Below are 20,362 nucleotides of genomic sequence, written 5' to 3'. Positions count from 1 at the left end.
TCAAGTTTTACCGTATTCCTGATATTCACGATACAGCCGTGAAATGGTCGTACGGGAAAATCCCCACTGCATCGCTACCTCGGAGATGCTGTGTCCCATTGCTCGTGCGCCGACTATAACACCATGTTCAAACTCACTTAAATCTCGACAACCTGCCACCGCAGCAGCAGTAACCGATCTAACAACTGTGCCAGACACTTGTTGTGTTATATAGGAGTTGCCGACCGCAACGCTGTGTTCTGCCTGTTTACAAATCTCTGTATTGGAATACGCATGCATATACTAGTTTCTTTGGCGCTTCATTGTAATACTCAGTGCCTTGATAGTTCGTCAGAAGATCGTCAAAATAGGTTAATACGTTGCAATAAACTGGAACTGTTAATATTTGCAGAATTAATACAGTGTCAGAATGAAACATAGTTATGCACTTTTAATAAATTTGTCATACACAAAATACCTAATCTTGACTGTTGTGACCAAGTGCTGTCAAAACTGAAATCTAACAGACATTTTTACGTAAGCTGATCTAGCAGTTTCTGTTAAGATATTTATCTATAGAGTAGAAGGAGTTGCCTATCAATATGGCTTTCAAACACTGGTTTAACTGTGATTTCTCTGAAACCAAGTTTTTAATGGTAGCTGGCAATTTGTTGAAAACGGCGTTTCTGAACACTGGATCCCTTTTTGGACCAAAGTAAGTGATTTTAGGCCTTTATGCAGACAGTTCTTATTCCTAGTATTGATCTACCAAGGGGAGGCCACGACGTTGGGATCACAGATTTACTTGAAAGTTTGTACTTCTTAAATACGCCGTTTCCGCACCTTGTAGCTGAGTGGTCAGAGCGACGGAATGTCATACCTAACGTCCCGGGTTCTATTCCCGGCTGGGTGTTGTGTTGTCCTTATCACCATCATTTCATCCCCATCGACACGCAAGTCGCCGAAGTGGCGTCAACTCGGAACACTTGCACCAGGCGAACGATCTACCCGACGGGAGGCCCTAGCCACACGGCATTTCTATTTCCAATTGCCCATTCGATTCATCTCAACCTCCTGCCTGTCCCTAAATCTGATCTTCCCCCCTCTGTTCATCTGCTCCTTCCACTCCTGTCCATCTCCTCCTGCCCTCTCTAATTCCATTTCATCCTCCCCTCTCATTCTCAATGTGTTCCTCCTCCTGTCTCAATTCCTTCTTCCCTCTCTGCCCACCACCCTCTCCCTCAATCTCCCTGTTTATCTCCTTCCCTTTCCTTTCTGTGTCCTCTTCCTCCTCTCCCCTTCCTCTATCCAACTCGTCCTATTCCCTTCATTTGCTCATTTCTTCCGCCCTTTTTCTTTTCATGCCCTCATCCATCCTATCTCTCTGCCTGTCTATTCCTTGTCTTGTCTTTGACCACCTCATCCATTTTCCTTTCTCTGTCACCCTCCTCCTGTCTGTCCATTTCGTCCTCCCCTGTTTGCCCATCTCCTTGCCCTCCTCTTCCTTCTCCTCCTCCTCCTCCTCCTCCTCCTCCTCCTCCTACCTGTATCTGTTTCCTCCTTCCCCACGACTGTCTGTTCAGTTCCTCTTCCTCCCTACTCTCTTCACGTCATCCCACTCATCCCACTAGAATACTGCTGTTTCTTACATCAACTGTGTTTCTTTCCATTTTAACAAATACCGGTACCTGAATCAAATTTCATTCAGATCGTTCCAGTGATTTAGGAATGAGGTATTATGTGTGTCTTCGCTATCATATGCACGTGTCAAATATAGTTCCACATATTTAAAACTTCTCCTTGCAGTTTCGTTTACACGCAGCTTAATGTTTATGATTGCGTATTTCCTACGCGCCCGGGTTCCCGGGTTCGATTCACGGCGGGGTCATGGATTTTCTCTGCCTTGTAATGGCTAGGTGTTGTGTGATGTCCTTAGGTTAGTTAGCTTTAAGTAGTTCTAAGTTCTAGGGGACTGATGACCATAGATGTTAAGTCCCATAGTGCTCAGAGCCATTTTTTTCGTATTTCCTAAACTATGCGCTATACAGTGATGTAATATTGCAAGCACACCCAGTGGTATATGTGGATACCTAGGGCAGATTTAGTTGTGAACAGAGATATGAGTAAGGAAGTAACAAATTAGAACTTGATGAATGATGCGGCAGCTTCTCTCCCATCTCAGTGTTTTTGATGCCATATCTCCCGAAATACGTATCGTCCAATGACATATTTCGTTTGCCACATTCAGCAGTAACAGCATGTGGGTAGCATCTGTGACGTGTTGGGAAGAGTGTTAGTAACAACGAAGTAATAAATTTAAACCTGTAGCATGATGCTGTAGATACACACCCTGTGTTCGTGACGTAGTATCCCCCGACGTAAGTGTCGTACAACGACGTAATTTTTCTGGTACATTCAGTAATAAATGTGAGTACTGTCTGCAGAATCTGTTACGAATGCAGTTAGAAGTAAATAAGTAATAAATTAAAACATCATACTTCATGTGTCTGATTTACTGCATGAAAAGCAAAAATGTATTAAAGCGACAAACTTTCTGCCTTTCATCATTTTAGACTTATCCCCAAATACTGCTTAAAGGAGTATGGGTATTAACGTGTCGTGGGTTACAAAGCTTTATCATCCACAACGCTACCACTTTGGTAGGTTGGTGGCTCTTACCGCCACAGTGGTTCTTTTCAGCACCAAGTCTGATTGAAACGGGTCCAGTGGTTTAGGAGGTGGTGTGTGTTTGTGTGTTAGTGCGTGCGCGCGCGCGCGCGCGTGTGTGTGTGTGTGTGTGTGTGTGTGTGTGTGTGTGTGTGAAACGGGAATTTTTTATCTACATCTATTACTAAGGAGACAGTAAAATACGAACCATAACTGGTACTCCAGCAGTGACTAAAGAGTACTGCTGCATAGCAGCAGCTGCCAGTGCAGGGTTGAGAGATGCTGCCACTGCTGAAGTACTCCTTATTCTTCGTGTTGTACTTTCCCTGCAGATACATACCGATAAAGCAAATGTCGTCAGACTGAACTGGAATGTCTCAACCGAGTGAGCACGGAAAATTCCGTACGTAAAATTCGCGCACCAACTTCTAGAACTGCTTTTCGGTTACAAAAGACTATGTTTCTTTTTTCTTTATCGTCATTTTTAAACCTGTTAAAGGCAGGCCAGCAGCAGCATACTACGCCGCTCTTTGGCCATAGAGAAACACAAAAGATACAAATGAAGACAATTAGAGAAAAACATGGTGGACATATAAACGGAGACAAACACTTTTTAAAATACATGGAGCCGTTCACGGGTGTAGAGTCCAAGATAAAATTTGTTCAGACACTTGGACACATACACAGACGAAAATTGTCACACGCGAACGCAGGTGCACAAAACGAATAACACTGAACCACTTAAGCACAAACGACCGCACACACAGAAACACGAGGCGTTGATCTCCGGTGCGCGAATGTTCACTAAGCATGTACGAGTCCGGGGACCTGCCAAGAGGGAGGAGGGGGGGGGGGTGGGAGATGGAGCGGCGAGAGCAGAGATGCCATGGGCAGGGGAGATAGGGGGAGGGAGGAAGGGGGAGGGAAAGCCTGGTGGAAGAGGGATGGGGGAAGGGGGAATGGGGGGAAATGGAGAGAGAAGGGAGGGAGGGTGCCCAAAGGAAAAGACACAGGAAGTGGGAGGGGAGGATCAAAGTTGATAGGAGGGGTAGATGGAGGGGAGGAGGACATCGTCAGGGAGGGGAAGCCACCATGGGAGGGGGTAAGGAGGGTGGAGAGCTGGAGAGCAGGTGGGACGTGGGGATACAGGCACGGCAGCGGGTGGGGGTGGGAGAGGATGGGTGATACAAGCGAGTGAGGAGGATCAAGTTTATGGGAGGTGTACAGGATCCGTATCCTTTCAAGGAAAACAAGGAGGTGGCAGAATGGAATTAGGTCGTACAGGATCCACGTGGGGGAGGGGAGATGGATGCGATAGGCGAGGCGGAGCGCATGGCATTCAAGGATCTGAAGGGCGTTGTAAAAGGTAGGGGGGGTGGACATCCAGGCCATATGGGCGTAACAAAGGATAGGGCGGATGAGGGATCTATAGGTGGTGGAGTGTGGTGGAGGGGACCAGACCCCACGTACGGTTGGTAAGGAGCTTGAGGAGATGGAGTCGGGAGCGTGCCTTGGCTTGGATTATCCGGAGATGTGGGGTCCAGGAGAGGCGACGGTCGAGGGTGACGCCAAGGTACTTGATGGTGGGGGTGAGGGCGTTAGGAAGGCCATAGATGGTGAGATAGAAATCAAGGAGGCAGAAGGAAGGGGTGGTTTTGCCTACAATAATCGCCTGGGTTTTGGAGGGATTGACCTTGAAAACCATGGGTTGCACCAAGCAGTGAACCGGTCAAGATTGGATTGGAGAAGGTGTTGGGAGCGTTGCAGGGTGGGGGCAAGGGCAAGGAAGGCGTCGTCATCGGCAAAATGGAGAAGGTGGACGGGGCGGCGGCATGTCCGCCGTATACAAAAGGTACAGAAGCGGGGGGAGAGGACGGAGCCTTGGGGCACACCAGCGGAAGGAAAAAAGGTGTAGGAATCCGTTTTATGGATGGTGACGTAGGAAGGACGGTGGGAGAGAAAGGAGCCGATCAGACGGACGTAGTTAATGGGAAGGGCGAAGGTTTGGGGCTTGAAGAGGAGACCAGAATGCCATACGCGGTCATAAGCACGTTCGAGGTCCAGGAGGAGGAAGATTGGGAGCGACGGGAATTAAGCTGTTCGAAAATGAGATGAGTGAGGTGAAGGATTAGGCCGTCGGAAGAGAAGGACGGCCGAAAGCCACACTGGGTAACGGGAAGGAGGCGGTGCTGGCGGAGATGCTGGTGGATGCTTCGGGTGTGGATAGATTCCAGGACCTTGCCGAAGACCGAGGTAAGGCTGATGGGACGGTAGGAGGAGATGGCGGACGGCGGTTTACCAGGTTTAAGGAACATAAGGATACGGGAGGTTTTCCACAGTTGGGGTAGTAACCGGTGGACAGGGCTACATTGTAGAGCCTGGCCAGGGTGGAGAGGAAAGCGACAGGAGCTTCACGATGGTGGCGGTAGGTGACACGATCGTGACCTGGAGCGGTGTTGCGTTTTTTGCGGAGTGTAGCAATGAGATCCTGTGTAGTGATGGGGGCATTGAGTTCCGTGTGTGCAATGTTGTCCAAGTACTGGAACCAAAAAGACTATGCTTCTGCTGCATTTATTACCGTGAAAAGCTTAGGTGTTGCAGTTTGTGAACATGAACAACATAAAAATTAACGTAAGAAAAAAAAAATCTGTACACACAGTACACACTGCGGGAGTGAAGCAGTGGGCATTAAACTAATGTATACAGGGTGTTCCATTGATCGTGGCTGGGCCAAATATCTCACGAACTAAGCGTCATACTAAAAAACTACAAAGAACGAAACCTGTCTAGCTTGAAGGGGAAATCCACTAGATGGCGCTGCCACAGGTCAAATGGGTATCAACTGCGTTGTTTTTTTTTTAAATAGGAATCCCGTTTTTTATTACATATACGTGTAGTACATAAAGAAATATGAATGTTTTAGTTGGACCACTTTTTTCGCATTGTGATAGATGGCGCTGTAATAGTCACAAACATATGGCTCATAATTTTAGACGAACAGTTGGTAACAGGTAGGGTTTTTAAATTGAAATAAGAACATAGGTACGTTTGAACATATTACTTATTTCCGTTGTTCCTATGTGATACACGTACCTTTGTGAACTTATCATTTCTGAGAACGCATGCTGTTACAGCGTGATTAACTGTAAATACCACATCAATGCAATAAATGCTCAAAATGATGTCCGTGAACCTCAATGCATTTGGCAATACGTGTAACGACATTCCTCTCAACAGTGAGTAGTTCGCTTCCCGTAATCTTCGCACATGCGCTAAGAATGCGCTGGCACATGTTGTCAGGTGTTGCCGATGGATCACGATACCAAATGCCCTTCAACTTTCCCCACAGAAAGAAATCCAGGGGCGTCAGATCCGGTTAACGTGCGGGCCATGGTATGGTGCTTCGACAACCAGTCCGCCTGTCATGAAATATGCTATTCAATACCGCTTCAACTGCACGCGAGCTGTGTGGCGGACATCCATCATGTTGGAAGTACATCGCCATTCTGTCATGCAGTATAACATCTTGTAGTAACATCGGTAGAACATTACGTAGGAAATTCAGCATACATTGCACCAGTTAGATTGCCATCGAAAATATGGGGGCTATTTATCCTTCATCCCTTCCTCCGCACCATACGTTAACCCGCCAAGGTCGCTGATGTTCCACTTGTCGCAGCCATCGTGGATTTTCCGTTGCCCAGTATCGCATATTATGCCGGTTCACGTTACCGCTGTTGGTGAATGACGCTTCGTCGCTAAATAGAACGCGTGCAAAAAATCTGTCATCGTCCCGTTTCTCTTGTGCCCAGTGGCAGAACTGTAAACGACATTCAAAGTCTTCGCCATGCAATTCCTGGTGCATAGAAAAGTGGTATGGGTGCAATCGATGTTGATGTAGCATTCTCAACACCGACGTTTTTGAGATTCGCGATTCTCGCGCAGTTTGTCGGCTGCTGATGTGCGAATTAGCCGCGACAGTAGCTAAAATATCTACTTGGGCATCATCATTTGTTGCAGGTCATAGTTGACGTTTCACATGTGGCTGAATACTTCCTGTTTCCTTAAATAACGCAAGTATCCCTCGAACAGATCGGACGCTTGGGTGATGTCGTCTAGGAAACCGAGCAGCATACAGATCACACGCCCGTTGGGCATTTTGATCACAATAGCCATACATCAACACGATATCGACCTTTTCCGCAATTGGTAAACGGTCCATTCTAACACGGGTAATGTATCACGAGGCAAATACCGTCCGCACTGGCGGAATGTTACGTGATACCACGTACTTATACGTTTGTGACTATTACAGCACCATCTATCACAAAGCGAAAAAAGTGGTCCAACTAAAACATTCATATTTCTTTACGTACTACACGAATATGTATTAAAAATGGGGGTTCCTATTTAAAAACAAACGCAGTTGATATCCGTTTGACCTATGTCAGCGCCATCTAGCGGGCGAACAATACCGCCATCTGGTTTCCCCCTTCAAGCTTGACGAATTTCGTTCTTTGTACTTTTTTCGTTTGATGCTTATTTCGTGAGATATTTGGCCCGGTCACTATCAATGGACCACTCTGTCTATACTGACTCACTCGCGTAGTGTGTACTGTCTGCACAATTTTTTTTTGTTTACGTGAATTTATATGTTGTCCCTGTTCACAAATTCTAACACCTTCTATGCTTTTCTCGTTAATTTATCCAGTAAAAGCATGGTCTTTTGTGACCAAAAAGCAATTGTGGTAGCTTTAGTTAATCATTGCTTTTGTGCTGTAGTGATATTTCCACTGAAGATTCCATCCATGACTCATATTTCTTTATAATATATCTAGCATAGCAGTGTAATACGTTTCCATAGATACAGCTTTAAAATTTTTTTAATGTAACGAAATATTTTCTTAAAAGCCCCTATTTCAACTTCTTAGTGGATGAATTTCGAAAATGCTGAAACACATATTTTTTTAAACTTCTGACTGCGAACCCAAATGCCACTTTTCTTAGTTCTAGTTTCAAAATTTCCTTAAGAGCGACATGTTTTCTAAAAGCCTTTCATCCTTTATTTAACCCCGTTAGTAGTGGAATTTCGTACTGTCCCTTATTATACGACGCCTTCACCGTATGATCCAAACTCCCTCCGTATTTCATACTTCTGTCCTTAGAGGTTTGGGCTAGGCGAAGATGACTCAGTGATTCAGTCTTGTCCTATTACACCCCCTTAGGGAATGAATTTCCATAACAGTGATAAACTATTATTCGTTTGTAACGGAGAAGACAAACATAAATTTTCCACAAAAAAGCATTAAGAATGTTTTCCAATAACACAGTTTAATAAAACATTTTAACCCTTTACACCCCTTTAGGGGTTGAGTTACTAACAACAGTGACATGCGTTTTTTTTTTTTAATTTCTACAGAGATGCCAAACACAAATTCTCATAGATTTGTGTTTATTGAAAATTTTCATAACTGATTTAGCCTTTATTTCACCCCTGTGGCAGTTGAATTTCCAAAAACAAAGGAAGACATATTATTTTATTCATAACGGAGAAGTCATAAACCAATTTTGATAGACGTAGTTTTAAAAATATTTTAGTAGTTCCTTTCTTAGTTTACTTAATTTTTTTTTTCGACCACTATTTCTCGCACGTAGGGGCTAAATTTCCAAAAATGCCGAAACATGTTCACCCATGTTCAGAAAAAAAAACAGAACACCTTGAACGACTACAGCTATGACATTCATATTCACAGAAAATGTGCGTTAGTATGCCTGCAGAAATGATTACCATTTGAACCATGTCAGCCCGCCGGTCCAAACTCAATATCAATGTTGCGGCGCAACACCACCTACCGGTAAAATATGCCTGCGGCTCTCGCTTTCGCTATAAACCCGAGGTAATGGATCAGTGACTAGAGCAGACGTTCAGGATGCCTCGCAGATGTAAGGGCGAACCGTACCGTTAAGTGCGTGAGTTTAAAAGAGGGCACCTTATTGGATTGAGTGAATGTGATGCATCTGTTCGGGAAATTGCTGCTCGTGTGGGACGAAGTGTATCGGCAGTGCAACGGGAATGTGCAGAATGGTTCACGGAAGGACGTAGAACACGAAGAGATGGGTCAGGTCGCGTCATCCAGACTATTCCCAGAAAAGATCGACACCTCATCCGAATGGCATTGTAGGACAGATTTGCGTACTCCTCGGCTCTGGTACAACAGTGGAACAGTGTAACATCGTACACTATGAGGGGTGACAGTCAGTCGCCGTTTATAATTACATGGGTTACGTGCGCGTCGTCCACTTCTATGCCTACCGATGACGATTGTACAGAAACACGTCACTGAGGACAAGAGTAGCATTAGATAGTATTTCCGGATGATCCACAAATTGTTTGTTTGAAAATTATGGCGGCATTTTGGTTCGCCGCAAACAGGGGCAGCGACATCACAGTGACTGCGCTGGCATAAGATACACTACTGGCGATTAAGATTGCTACACCAAGAAGAAAAGCAGATGGTAAACGGGTATTCATTGGAAAAATTTATTATACTAGAACTGACATGTGGTTACATTTTCACGCAATTTGGGTGCATAGATCCTGAGAAATCAGTACTCAGAACAACCACCTCTTGCCATAATAACGGCCTTGATGCGCCTGGGAATTGAGTCAAGCATAGGTTCGATAGCGTGTACAGGTACAGCTGCCCATGTAGCTTCAACACGATACCGCAGTTCATCAAGAGTAGTGACTGGCGTATTGTGACGAGCCAGTAGCTCGGCCACCATTGACCAGACGTTTTCAGCTGGTGAGAGATCTGGAGAATGTGCTCGCCAGGGTAGCAGTCGAACATTTACTATATCCCGTACAGGACCTGCAACATTCGGTCATGCATTATCCTGCTGAAATGTAGGGTTTCACAGGGATCGAATGAAGGGTAGAGGCACAGGTCGTAGACCCATCTGAAATGTAACGCCCACTGTTCAAAGTGCCGTCGATGCGAACAACAGTTGTCCGAGACGTGTAACCATTGGCACCCCATGCCATCACGCCGGATAATACGGCAGTATGGCGATGACGATAACACGCTTCCAATGTTCGTTTAGCGCGATGTTACCAAACATGGATGAGTCCATCACGATGCTGTAAACAGAACATGGAGTCATCCGAAAAAATGACGTTTTGCCATTCGTGCACCCAGGTTCGTCATTGAGTACACAATCGCATGTGCTCCTGTCTGTGATGCAGCGTCAAGGGTAACCGCAGCAATAGTCTCCGAGCTGATAGTCCATGCTGCTGCAAACGTCGTCGAACTGTTCATGCAGATGGTTGTTGTCTTGCAAACGTCCCCATTTGTTGACTCAGGGATCGAGACGTGGCTGCACGATCCGTTACAGCCATGCGGATAAGATGCCTGTCATCTCGACTGCTAGTAATACGAGGCCGTTAGGATCCAGCACGGCATTCCGTATTACCCTCCTGAACCCACCGATTCCGTATTCTGCTAACAGTCATTCGATCTCGACCAACGCGAGCAGCAATGTCGCGATACGATAAACCACAATCGCGATAGGCTACAATCCGACCTTTATCAAAGTCGCAAACGTGACGGTACGCATTTCTCCTCCTTACACGAGGCCTCACAACAACGTTTCACCAGGCAACGCCGGTCAACTGCTGTTTCTGTATGAGAAATCGGTTGGAAACTTTCCTCATGTCAGCACGTTGCTGGTGTCGCCACCGGCGCCCGCCTTGTGTGAATGCTCTGAAAAGCTAATCGTTTGCATATCACAGCATCTTCTTCCAGTTAGTTAAATTTCGCGTCTGTAGCATGTCATCTTCGTGGTGCAGCAATTTTAATGGCCAATAGTGTATACAACCCCACCACAAGGCCTTGTGGTGTGGGCAGCTATTTGTCACAACCACAAATCACAGTTGGTCTGTGTGAAGGGCACTGTGACGAGTGTGAAGTACATGAACGACATCCTGCGCCCCGTAGCCACACCCTTTCTGCACAACACCCCAGATGCCATCTATCAGCAAGACAATGTACGACTACAAGGCGGTGCACGGATACGTGCCTTGTTGTTATCACAGGATGTCAGCCTTTTGCCCCGGCCTGCCGGATCACCAGAATTGTCGCCAATAGAAAATGTGTGGCCCATGGTGAAATGACAGAGCAGCGCCGACTGAATGCCAACCACCACAGATAGACTTTGTAACCAGTTGATAGCAGCGTGGATGGCTATATGCAGTCAAATGGTTCAAATAGCTCTGAGCACTATGGGACTTCGCTTCTGAGGTCATCAGTCTCCCAGAACTTAGAACTACTTAAACCTAACTAACCTAAGGACATCACACACATCCATGCCCGAGGCAGGATTCGAGCCTGCGACCGTATCGGCCACGCGGTTCCAGACTGTAGCGCCCAGAACCGCTTGGCCACCAGGGCCGGCCTCGTGGAAGCGGTTATCAGGGCCCTTGGCGGACAGTTTGCCTAATCTGCAACAGGACACATGCTAAACCGAGGTGACTGAATTGCTAATCTATTCTGCAGAACATACTCAGTGTGTCATATGAATATGAACGTCCTATCTGTAGTTGTTCAAGGTGTTCTGTTTTCTTTCTGAGAATGAGTGAATTTCCTTATTTCTGACCGAGAACCAAATACCAATTTTCGTAGATACAGTTTCTAAATTGCCTTAAGAGAGACTAATTTAACCAAAAATCAAATAAAAATAAACATTTCATTCCCTCATTTCACAGACTTAGGGGTGTCAAGAACCCCACTGTTAAACGATGCTTGCAGTATAAAATCGTCATTCTCTCCAAATTTTAAGTTTCGTCCTCAGTCGTTTGGAGTGGGCGTTGATGATCCACTGAGTTAGTCAGTGAGTCGGGCCATTGACTTGCTTTGTTTATGTGAACCAACTTACAAACAAAAGGGGCCATTACAGCTTATGCTAGGCACGACTTGTATTACATTAAATTAGTTTTGTTTCCAAGACACTATAGTCTCTCTTAAGTATCGACTAATTTAATGGCAAATCAAACCATGATGTAACGATAACTTCAACATAAGTGACACGTTATTCGTCCCAGACTAAGCTCAACCCAAGACTGACTTCCTGTCAAATGGTTCAAATGGCTCTCAGCACTATGGGACTCAACTGCTGTGGTCATAAGTGCCCCAGAACTTAGAACTACTTAAACCTAACTAACCTAAGGACATCACACACATCCATGCCCGAGGCAGGATTCGAACCTGCGACCGTATCGGTCGTGCGGTTCCAGACTGTAGCGCCTTTAACCGCTCGGCCACTTCGGCCGGCGACTTCCTGTCGCACTAATTGTCAGTATTAGAATTTCGACAACTTTCGTGTCATCTTAGGCTATGGCTGGTTCAAATGGCTCTGAGCACTATGCGACTTAACGTCTGTGGTCATCAGTCCCCTAGAACTTAGAACTACTTAAACCTAACTAACCTAAGGACATCACACACATCCATGCCCGAGGCAGGATTTGAACCTGCGACCGTAGCAGTCGCGCGGTTCCGGACTGCGCGCCTAGAACCGCTAGACCACCACGGCCGGCTCTTGGGCTATTTCTGGCTCAACAACAACCGGAAATTGTTCCCATAACTTGTACTTCTCAGTTAATTATAAACAGAGTTTATACAGGAAATTTATAAGATGATTGACCCTTTAGCCCATCATTTTGGCCGCTGCCTATTTTGTTTAGGATATCTTATAGCAGCAGTCCGTTCTGATGCTCAAACATTGAGCGTGTTTGGCCGTTTCGTTACTAGCTCCATCCAATCTTCTCAGGAGATCAATCAGTCTCTGTTCACTTTGCTTCCGTACAGTAACACAGGAAATAGACGATGCCTGTTCTTGACTTTCTGGTAGCGACTACGTGTCTTATATCTACCGTAGCTTGGTCTGTGTCGCGTACTCCAAGAATTCACAACTCGAGTCCGAATTTAACTTTGTTTATAAAAGCACGAAAATGTATAAAATGTCAGGTGCGTTGTGACGACTACTGCCACCACTGTAATGAACATCAATCGTGGACGATCCAGTTCGCGGGGGAGCGCCAGTTCCGCGTATTTGACAATGCAAACTCCTTTTTCAATCGTGAACCGGTGGGAATCTATTTGAACCAATCAAACAAATATAAAACAGTTGCTTTGGATTTACGATGTGTGTGTGTGTGTGTGTGTTGTGTTGTGTGTGTGTGTGTGTGTGTGTGTGTGTGTGTGTATGGCGGAAGGGAGGAAGAGGAATCGGAGAAGGGAAGGGGAAAGAAATACGACATCCTCATTGTACAATACAATATCCTGCAAAACCCTGCAGTTTTTATACAGTAGACAGATATCTCCTATAATAAACAAATCACAACTTGTAATCTGTCCTTCATCACGTCCGACACACCGCTCTCTGTATTATCTGTATATATGTGAGTTTAGGAACAGTCCCAGTATTAAGGGTAAAGAATGCTTTGAGTAAAGTTACGATTTGATATACTGCATTTGAAAAGCAGGTTTGATTATTTTACTACAGTGTTGGTCTACCTTAATCAGCAGTTGTTTGAGTTGAGTGATTTTCTTTCGAAATAGCGAATGGAAACGTTAAAACGTTATTTCATGAAGTAATATTTTTTATTACTGTATTTACAGCGCAGTTAAAGCGGATGCAACACTGCCAGACTGTTCCATCGCTGACACCAAACAAAGCACTCCTGGTTGCCTTCGCAGAAGTTAATGCCGTGCTGTTTGTGGCACCGTATGACAGCACAGAACAGTGGAGTGCTGAAGTTCACAGGGGTCCATTTAACGGCGTTTCCGTCCATGCAGCAGGTACCATTAAAAGTTATGTGTCTGTAACTGAACCCATGAAATGGCGCCTATGGCACGGGCAGCTGGAACAAACTTATTTCCACTGAATGCCACTGTTAGCAGATGTACGGTCTCCAGCACTGATGTTTAATGGATTGACCTACAGCTGCGTTCTCTGCAAGGCACAAGAAAAGATAACGAACACCCCACAGCTTAATCCCCGCTTTTGCATTTTGCGAACAATATTCCCATTTATGTCAGTCGGTAAATAAATGTGACAGTGGATATTGCACACGGATTACAATAAATCTGGTGCCGACACAAAGTATTTTAAATCCCTTATTTATCATGACTTTACTACCTCCATTTTTTCGCTTTAAGTGATTCTAATTGAAACTGCGTATTTTTATCCTTTTTGCTAGGACACTGCTGAATATATGATAAAGCATAGCTTGAAAACGTTGAGTATGTTTGTGAAGCTCTCCATATACTCACAGTCACCCTCTTCTGCGCTACGATCTCTTTAGTATATAGATATGATTTTGAACTATTGTGCCGCGCCTGATATAAACTAAATACAATTAGTGTTTCGCAAACTTTTTCACACAAGCATACCTTAAGTTCTACATTGTTGTGTGCAAAACGCCACAATAGTAAACAAGTAGATGGTTGACGGACCCTAACGTCTACTACAACATTAGGGAAAAAGCTTTATACTGTATGCACGAGATAAAGGAAGTTATGGAAAACAATCCCAACAGCTTCTCCTACAACTTCTCTTCCAAGTATTCCCTAAGAATGAGAATAAGTCAAAAAAGAATACGCCAACATTAAGAACACTGAATACGAAACACATCCCAGCATGGTGGATGAAATCTGCTGAGTCTTTCTGTAAACAGTTTTCGCGCCCGATGACTAACTGTTTTAAGATAATTAGTAATAAATCTACAACAGAGTGTCAGATGTGGAAAAATGAAATGAGCGTGTAGCCTCCCTCTTACTAATCGGCCTATCCTGCTTGTTATATAAAATATGACCGTGGATCGCGTGTATGCCTAATGGATTTTTTTGTAAGTGTATAAAACTATCTTTCCCGAACAAGTGATACCGAGAAGTAGGAGGAAAGTGTACAACCGATCCTTCCGATGGAGAGTCTACTAAAAATAAAAGTAATTAAACAGAACAGGGCTATAATTTGGAAAATGAATCTTATTTTGTGCATTCACTCATGAACAACACTGGACGGAAAAGGGTACCACTGATCATGAATCCAAAAGTTACACTAATGAACGAAAAGGAAGTAATTAACGGTTGCCAGCCCACTAGGGCAATTTACATCCAAAATCCTGTACAAGATGATGGGAAAGAAAAACATGTGTTACTAAACACTGACGTGACAACTAAAGGTTGCCACTTTTTTTCTTTTTTTACACTAATTTTAAGTGAGTATGTACTGTTAAAGAAAACTGAGAAGTCACTCTTACATTATGTTTGGCATTAAATTTTGAAAAAGGCAGTCGAGTACTGATTTGAATATATGCAATTAAACTGTATGTTAGTACTGAACTACGTTTCGTGAACAATGATATTGAGTTATTTCAGCATAACGTCATCAAAGAAATTTAGAAAAAAAGCAAGCACTTCTTGCTTTACCATTACTTATTTTGCAAATTGCATTTCATATTATTGTCTGACCAACTGAGACTTATTTACTGTCTAGAACAGAATTAAATACTTGAATACGTACCAAACCAAACAGCCACGTGCTCCAAACTGTATGTAAAATAAATAAAACTTCCGCACTCTTAATTTGTGCAGTTCTTTAGATTTGGATTTTTTCCAGTGATTGATTCTCAAACTTAATAATTGAAGCCAGAATGAGATTTTCATTCTGCAGCCAAGTGTGCGCTGATATGAAACCTCCTGACAGATTAAAAATGTGTGCCGGACCGAGACTCGAACTCGGGACCTATGCCTTTCGTGGGCAAGTTCTCTACCAACTGAGCTACACATGGAAGGAAGGAGACAAGAAGGTAGGAGACGAGATACTGGCAGAAGTAAAGCTGTGAGTACCGGGCGTGAGTCGTGCTTCGGTAGCTCAGATGGTAGAGCACTTGCCCGCGAAAGGCAATGGTCCCGATTTCGAGTCTCGGTCGGGCACACAGTTTTAATCTGCCAGGAAGTTTCATACCAGTGGCAAAGGTCCCGAGTTCGAGTCTCGGTCGGGCACACAGTTTTAATCTGCCAGGAAGTTTCATATCAGCGCACACTCCGCTGCAGAGTGAAAATCTCATTCTGGAACATCTCCCTGGCTGTGGCTAAGCCATGTCTCCGCAATATCCTTTCTTTCAGGAGTGCTAGTTCTGCAGGTTCGCGGGAGAGCTTCTGTAAAGTTTGGAAGGTAGGAGACGAGATACTGGCGGAAGTTAAGCTGTGAGGACGGGGCGTGAGTCATGCTTGGGTAGCTCAGTTGGTAGAGCACTTGCCCGCGAAAGGCAAAGGTATCGAGTTCGAGTCTCGGTCCGGCACAAAGTTTTAATCTGCCTGGAAGTTTGAAAAATGAAATTGCTTTACTTTAGTCATATACTGAAGCCTCTGTTGTAGAACAGTTAATTGAAAGTAGACTGAGGCTAAAATTCTTAAAAGAGAAATTATTCATTAATAAACTGACTGTAACTATTCAATTTGTTTCTTATAACACTAAGTTAGCATATTAGGAAAGGAAGGAACAAGGATCCTGCTTGGTAACAATAACTGGGGGCAATGAGGACACAATCGCCCTTAGTTTAACTGATTATTATTTAAATAAATCTTATCCATCAAATAACATTCAGTTGTCCTGCTGGGTTAGCCGTTAATACTTTCTACCAACGAACAGTCTTACTTCAGTGCTGTGCATACGACGAAACTCGGAGCCGACGACGAAACTGTGTTGCTGGAACTGCTGCTGTTGTTGAAGACGGTAGCATATTGTGGAGTCACGGCTAATTATAGGAACGAGCAATCGCAATTAATACAGCCTCTTCCACCCGTCCATTGTCCGTACTCCTGCTCGAGACATCTCGCCGGCACGCATACATGATGCCGCCGAAAATGGTACTCTCTACTGCGAGAGCGTTGACACTACACTTCTGCACACTACAGTTGCTGGAACCCGTCTCGCTCTCTCCGCGAGCACTGCGTAACAACTCCCTACCCAAAGATTTTACAACGCAAAAACACTGCTATTATCGTTGCTAGTCGATGCAAATAACAATTCCTTTGGTTTTTTCGCAGAGCTTAGAAGTTTCACAGTAAAACACAGGTAAATACAATGAAACGTCAACAGACTTCTACCTAAACGTACACGTACAGTGAAGCAAAGTCCTTACTTAGTAAAAGAAAGCATTTAAATTACAAATATTTACTCAAAATTCAGAAAAAAATGTTACATATCGGTAGCAAGTGCCATGCATCCTGCATTTTCGGTGTTACAAGCGTACAGCATCGTTGGTCGGGAGGCACCATTCGGCGAAGTTCGGCCGCGAAGTGTAAGTTTTATTTCATCCGACGCCACATTGGGCGACTTGCGCGCCGGTGATGACGAAGAAATGATGATGACAACACAACACCCAGTCCACAAGCGGCGAAAATCTCCAACCCGGCCGGGAATCAAACCCAGGCCCGTTTACATGGGACGCCAGCACGTTACCTGCCAGCTAAGCAGACGGACGTGAAATGGGGAAATCTGTTTCCATCGTTTACCTTTGTGGACAGCTGTGCCGACTTCTCTAAGGGGGAACCATACAGCCATGAACTTCACAAAATATTCAGAGCCTATGATCCTTGAAGGAAAAAGATCTATTACGATCACTTCTCCAGGATAATTGTTCACTTTTCATGACAGGGATGGGTAAACCTGTCTACCTATGAACTGATGCGAGTCTAATTTTTGATTCGCGTGTGAAAACAGCAGTTAACTAGAACATCACTTAGTAACGTAATTTCTCTCTCCTTTCGTAAGTACAGAAATATACAGTATCTTCTCGGCGTATTCATTGGCCTACTTACTTAGGGGACACTCAACGATACAGGAAGCTATAGTAATGCCACGTTAATCTATTTGATCGCAGGTGTCAGTTACCATATAGAAAATTCACTGTGCCATCCTTTGTACGAACTGTGCCAGCATACTTTAAGGAACAGTCCTGGAACAATCTCTTATCCTCCTCCCGCCTTCACCGATCCCTAATTTTTCTCGTGATCAGGCAAGAAGGAAAATATGCATTCTGAAAACGATAGTGTATAGAGGCGACCGCAACGATGGAAAAAATGTTTGCTTCTGCCAAAGACACTAGAATTTATTTGTCATAATAACAGAAGCCAGTTTGCTCTGAAATGCAGCATGGGTATGTATATCACATAACGTGAGAACCTTCTCAAAGTCTTTACCTACATTTCACGTATGATTCAAGAATCGTATTTACGAGAAGGCCAGAATTTACCAAAAACATTGACACGTTGTATCATTTGTTAGAAGTATGGTGAAAAGGTACATACTCGATATGCGACCTTATGAGATGGGAGTGTTGAGGTGGCGAAAAAAAGCTACTCCTTTCGCGGCAAACGTATCACAAACAATAAGGAGGAGAACCTCGAAGTGATTTTAATTTTGATTCATCCCTGTGATTATTCACATCTTGGAATTAAAACTGGTTATCAATCAAGTGCCGAAAACTTGAATGATTTGGAAGACATCTGTGCATAAATGGAATTAAAAGGGGATAGATGATGTAAGAACAATAATGACAATACTAGCGGTCTGAGATTCCAAGCGTGAACTCGCTGTCGTACAATTACCTCCTGCCATTCAAAATCAATAAAAGAACATAATTTTCGAAAGAACCTTCACATGGCCTGCTCTGTTCATTTATTAATAACGTCGCACCAAGGCGAGCGTAAAAGATGGCCATAAGGGATATCTCTCGTGGTTACAATTAACTGATTCTATTAATTTGTCATTCAATAAAAGCATCGCCTAAGAACATTTATAGATGTATGTGATTATCGTGATCTACTGTGTACAACCATTCCTATAGGAGAATAAAACTTTATTTTTGTTGAATATTTGATTATTGGTTTCATTATTCATTTTTTATTAATTTATTTGAATGCAGTTTGGATAAAACTAAATTTATTAATGAAACTCGTCGTATGTTCACACGCGCGTAAAAAAATAACATTCAGGCAACCGGTGTAGCAGAAGTACCAGAAGAAAGTTCAACACAAGGAAACTTTGTGACACGCACGTAGCCTGCAGCACTGCTCTCCCATTTACGCCACCCTCGGTAGCAGGCAACACGTATCTCTGCATGCGACATGAATAGTGCATTTCGTTGGCACCCAGGAGAGATTTCTGTGTCTTCGTTTCGGAACTGCTCTTCGCATAGGACGCCAAGAGATGTTTGTAACAATGAAATATAGTGGTTTTGAGAGTTCCTTTCTTGATGTAGTATAATAATCTGTGAAACAAAACGAGCGAAACAAACTTCCATTTCAGAGGGTGATTTGCCGAGATGAACTTGCACGAAATAGTCCTAGCGTACAACCATAGATATATGTACATGAAACATCAGTTTTATTATACGTTTTTAGTGATTACACACTGCGTCTGACCATAACGCCAGAGACACTGACGTAAAATTTTGCTCTGCGAGATTATTTTGAATACTTCTTATACGTCCTTTTAGCTACAATTCAACTTCAAATTGTAAGTGGAAACATCCATACATGTGTTATATGCCATCTTAGGAAATTTGGCGCTAATTACTTATGATGTTGCAAATACGAAAGCAGTACGGCTGCTAATACAATACTGAACGAACGTAGTTGCCGGCCGGGGTGGCCGAGCGGTTCTAGGCGCTTCAGTCTGGAACCGCGCAACAGCTACAGTCGCAGGTGCTAATCCTACCTCTGGCGTGGATGTGTGTGATGTCCCTAGGTTGGTTAGGTTTAAGTAGTTCTAAGTTCTAGGGGACTGATGACCTCATAAATTAAGTCCCATAGTGCCATTTGAATCATTTTGAACGGACGTAGTCCTATAATGTGCCACATGCTGTCAATGAGAGATAGGTTTTGCGATCATTCTGAAGAAGGGAGTCGTCAAACCTACTGGATAGAGTATTGTGTGATGCATCGAGGTTATCAAGTGTTATACGAACAGTGAAAGACTGAGCTGCTGCATGAAATCCTGTACGCCAGATGTAAAGTGTTAATTTATGCTTTAGCTCTAGATACTATGTTCCCACAGGTAACCCTATAAATATATGTACTTACTAGAGTTATTATGGGTGGTTTGGAAATACAGTTTCACACAGGAATCAGTTCTGACTGCCATTGGGCTCTGTCCTGGCTGGACATCGAGCTTCGATGACCGACATCGGTACGTAATTCCATACAGTCCGAAACCCCACGTTGTCCAATTCCCTTAGTCCTACACAACTAATTGTGAGCAGATTTCCTCTTTAAGAACCAACCTCTAAATGTTTGCGCACGAAGTTAAACGGATAACACAAAAATTACGGCCCTACGTATACCTCTTAAAGTCGGAAAATTGCAAAATATATATGTCACTTGAATAGTTGCATATGATTGGCAGGGGGGGGGGGGGGAGGGACGAAATGTTAGAAAACTGATTAATAACTGCTGCTTGAATAATTAAAACATTATTTGGAAAGAATTATTGAAAGATATTGGAAGGTTTACATATCCTGCGTGAACTTTATGTGGTACTAATATCAACAGACCTTCAATGTCACAACACATTTAAGATCAGCATTCATCATTTAAAGTTACGTACCTCCCCCACATTAATTCCATTGTGCACACAGCTGATTATGATA

This window comes from Schistocerca piceifrons, chromosome 1, assembly GCF_021461385.2.
Source record: "Schistocerca piceifrons isolate TAMUIC-IGC-003096 chromosome 1, iqSchPice1.1, whole genome shotgun sequence".
Classification (NCBI taxonomy): Eukaryota; Metazoa; Arthropoda; class Insecta; order Orthoptera; family Acrididae; genus Schistocerca; species Schistocerca piceifrons.
The sequence above is the reverse complement of the archived record's forward strand: the minus strand, read 5'-3'. Positions refer to the sequence as shown.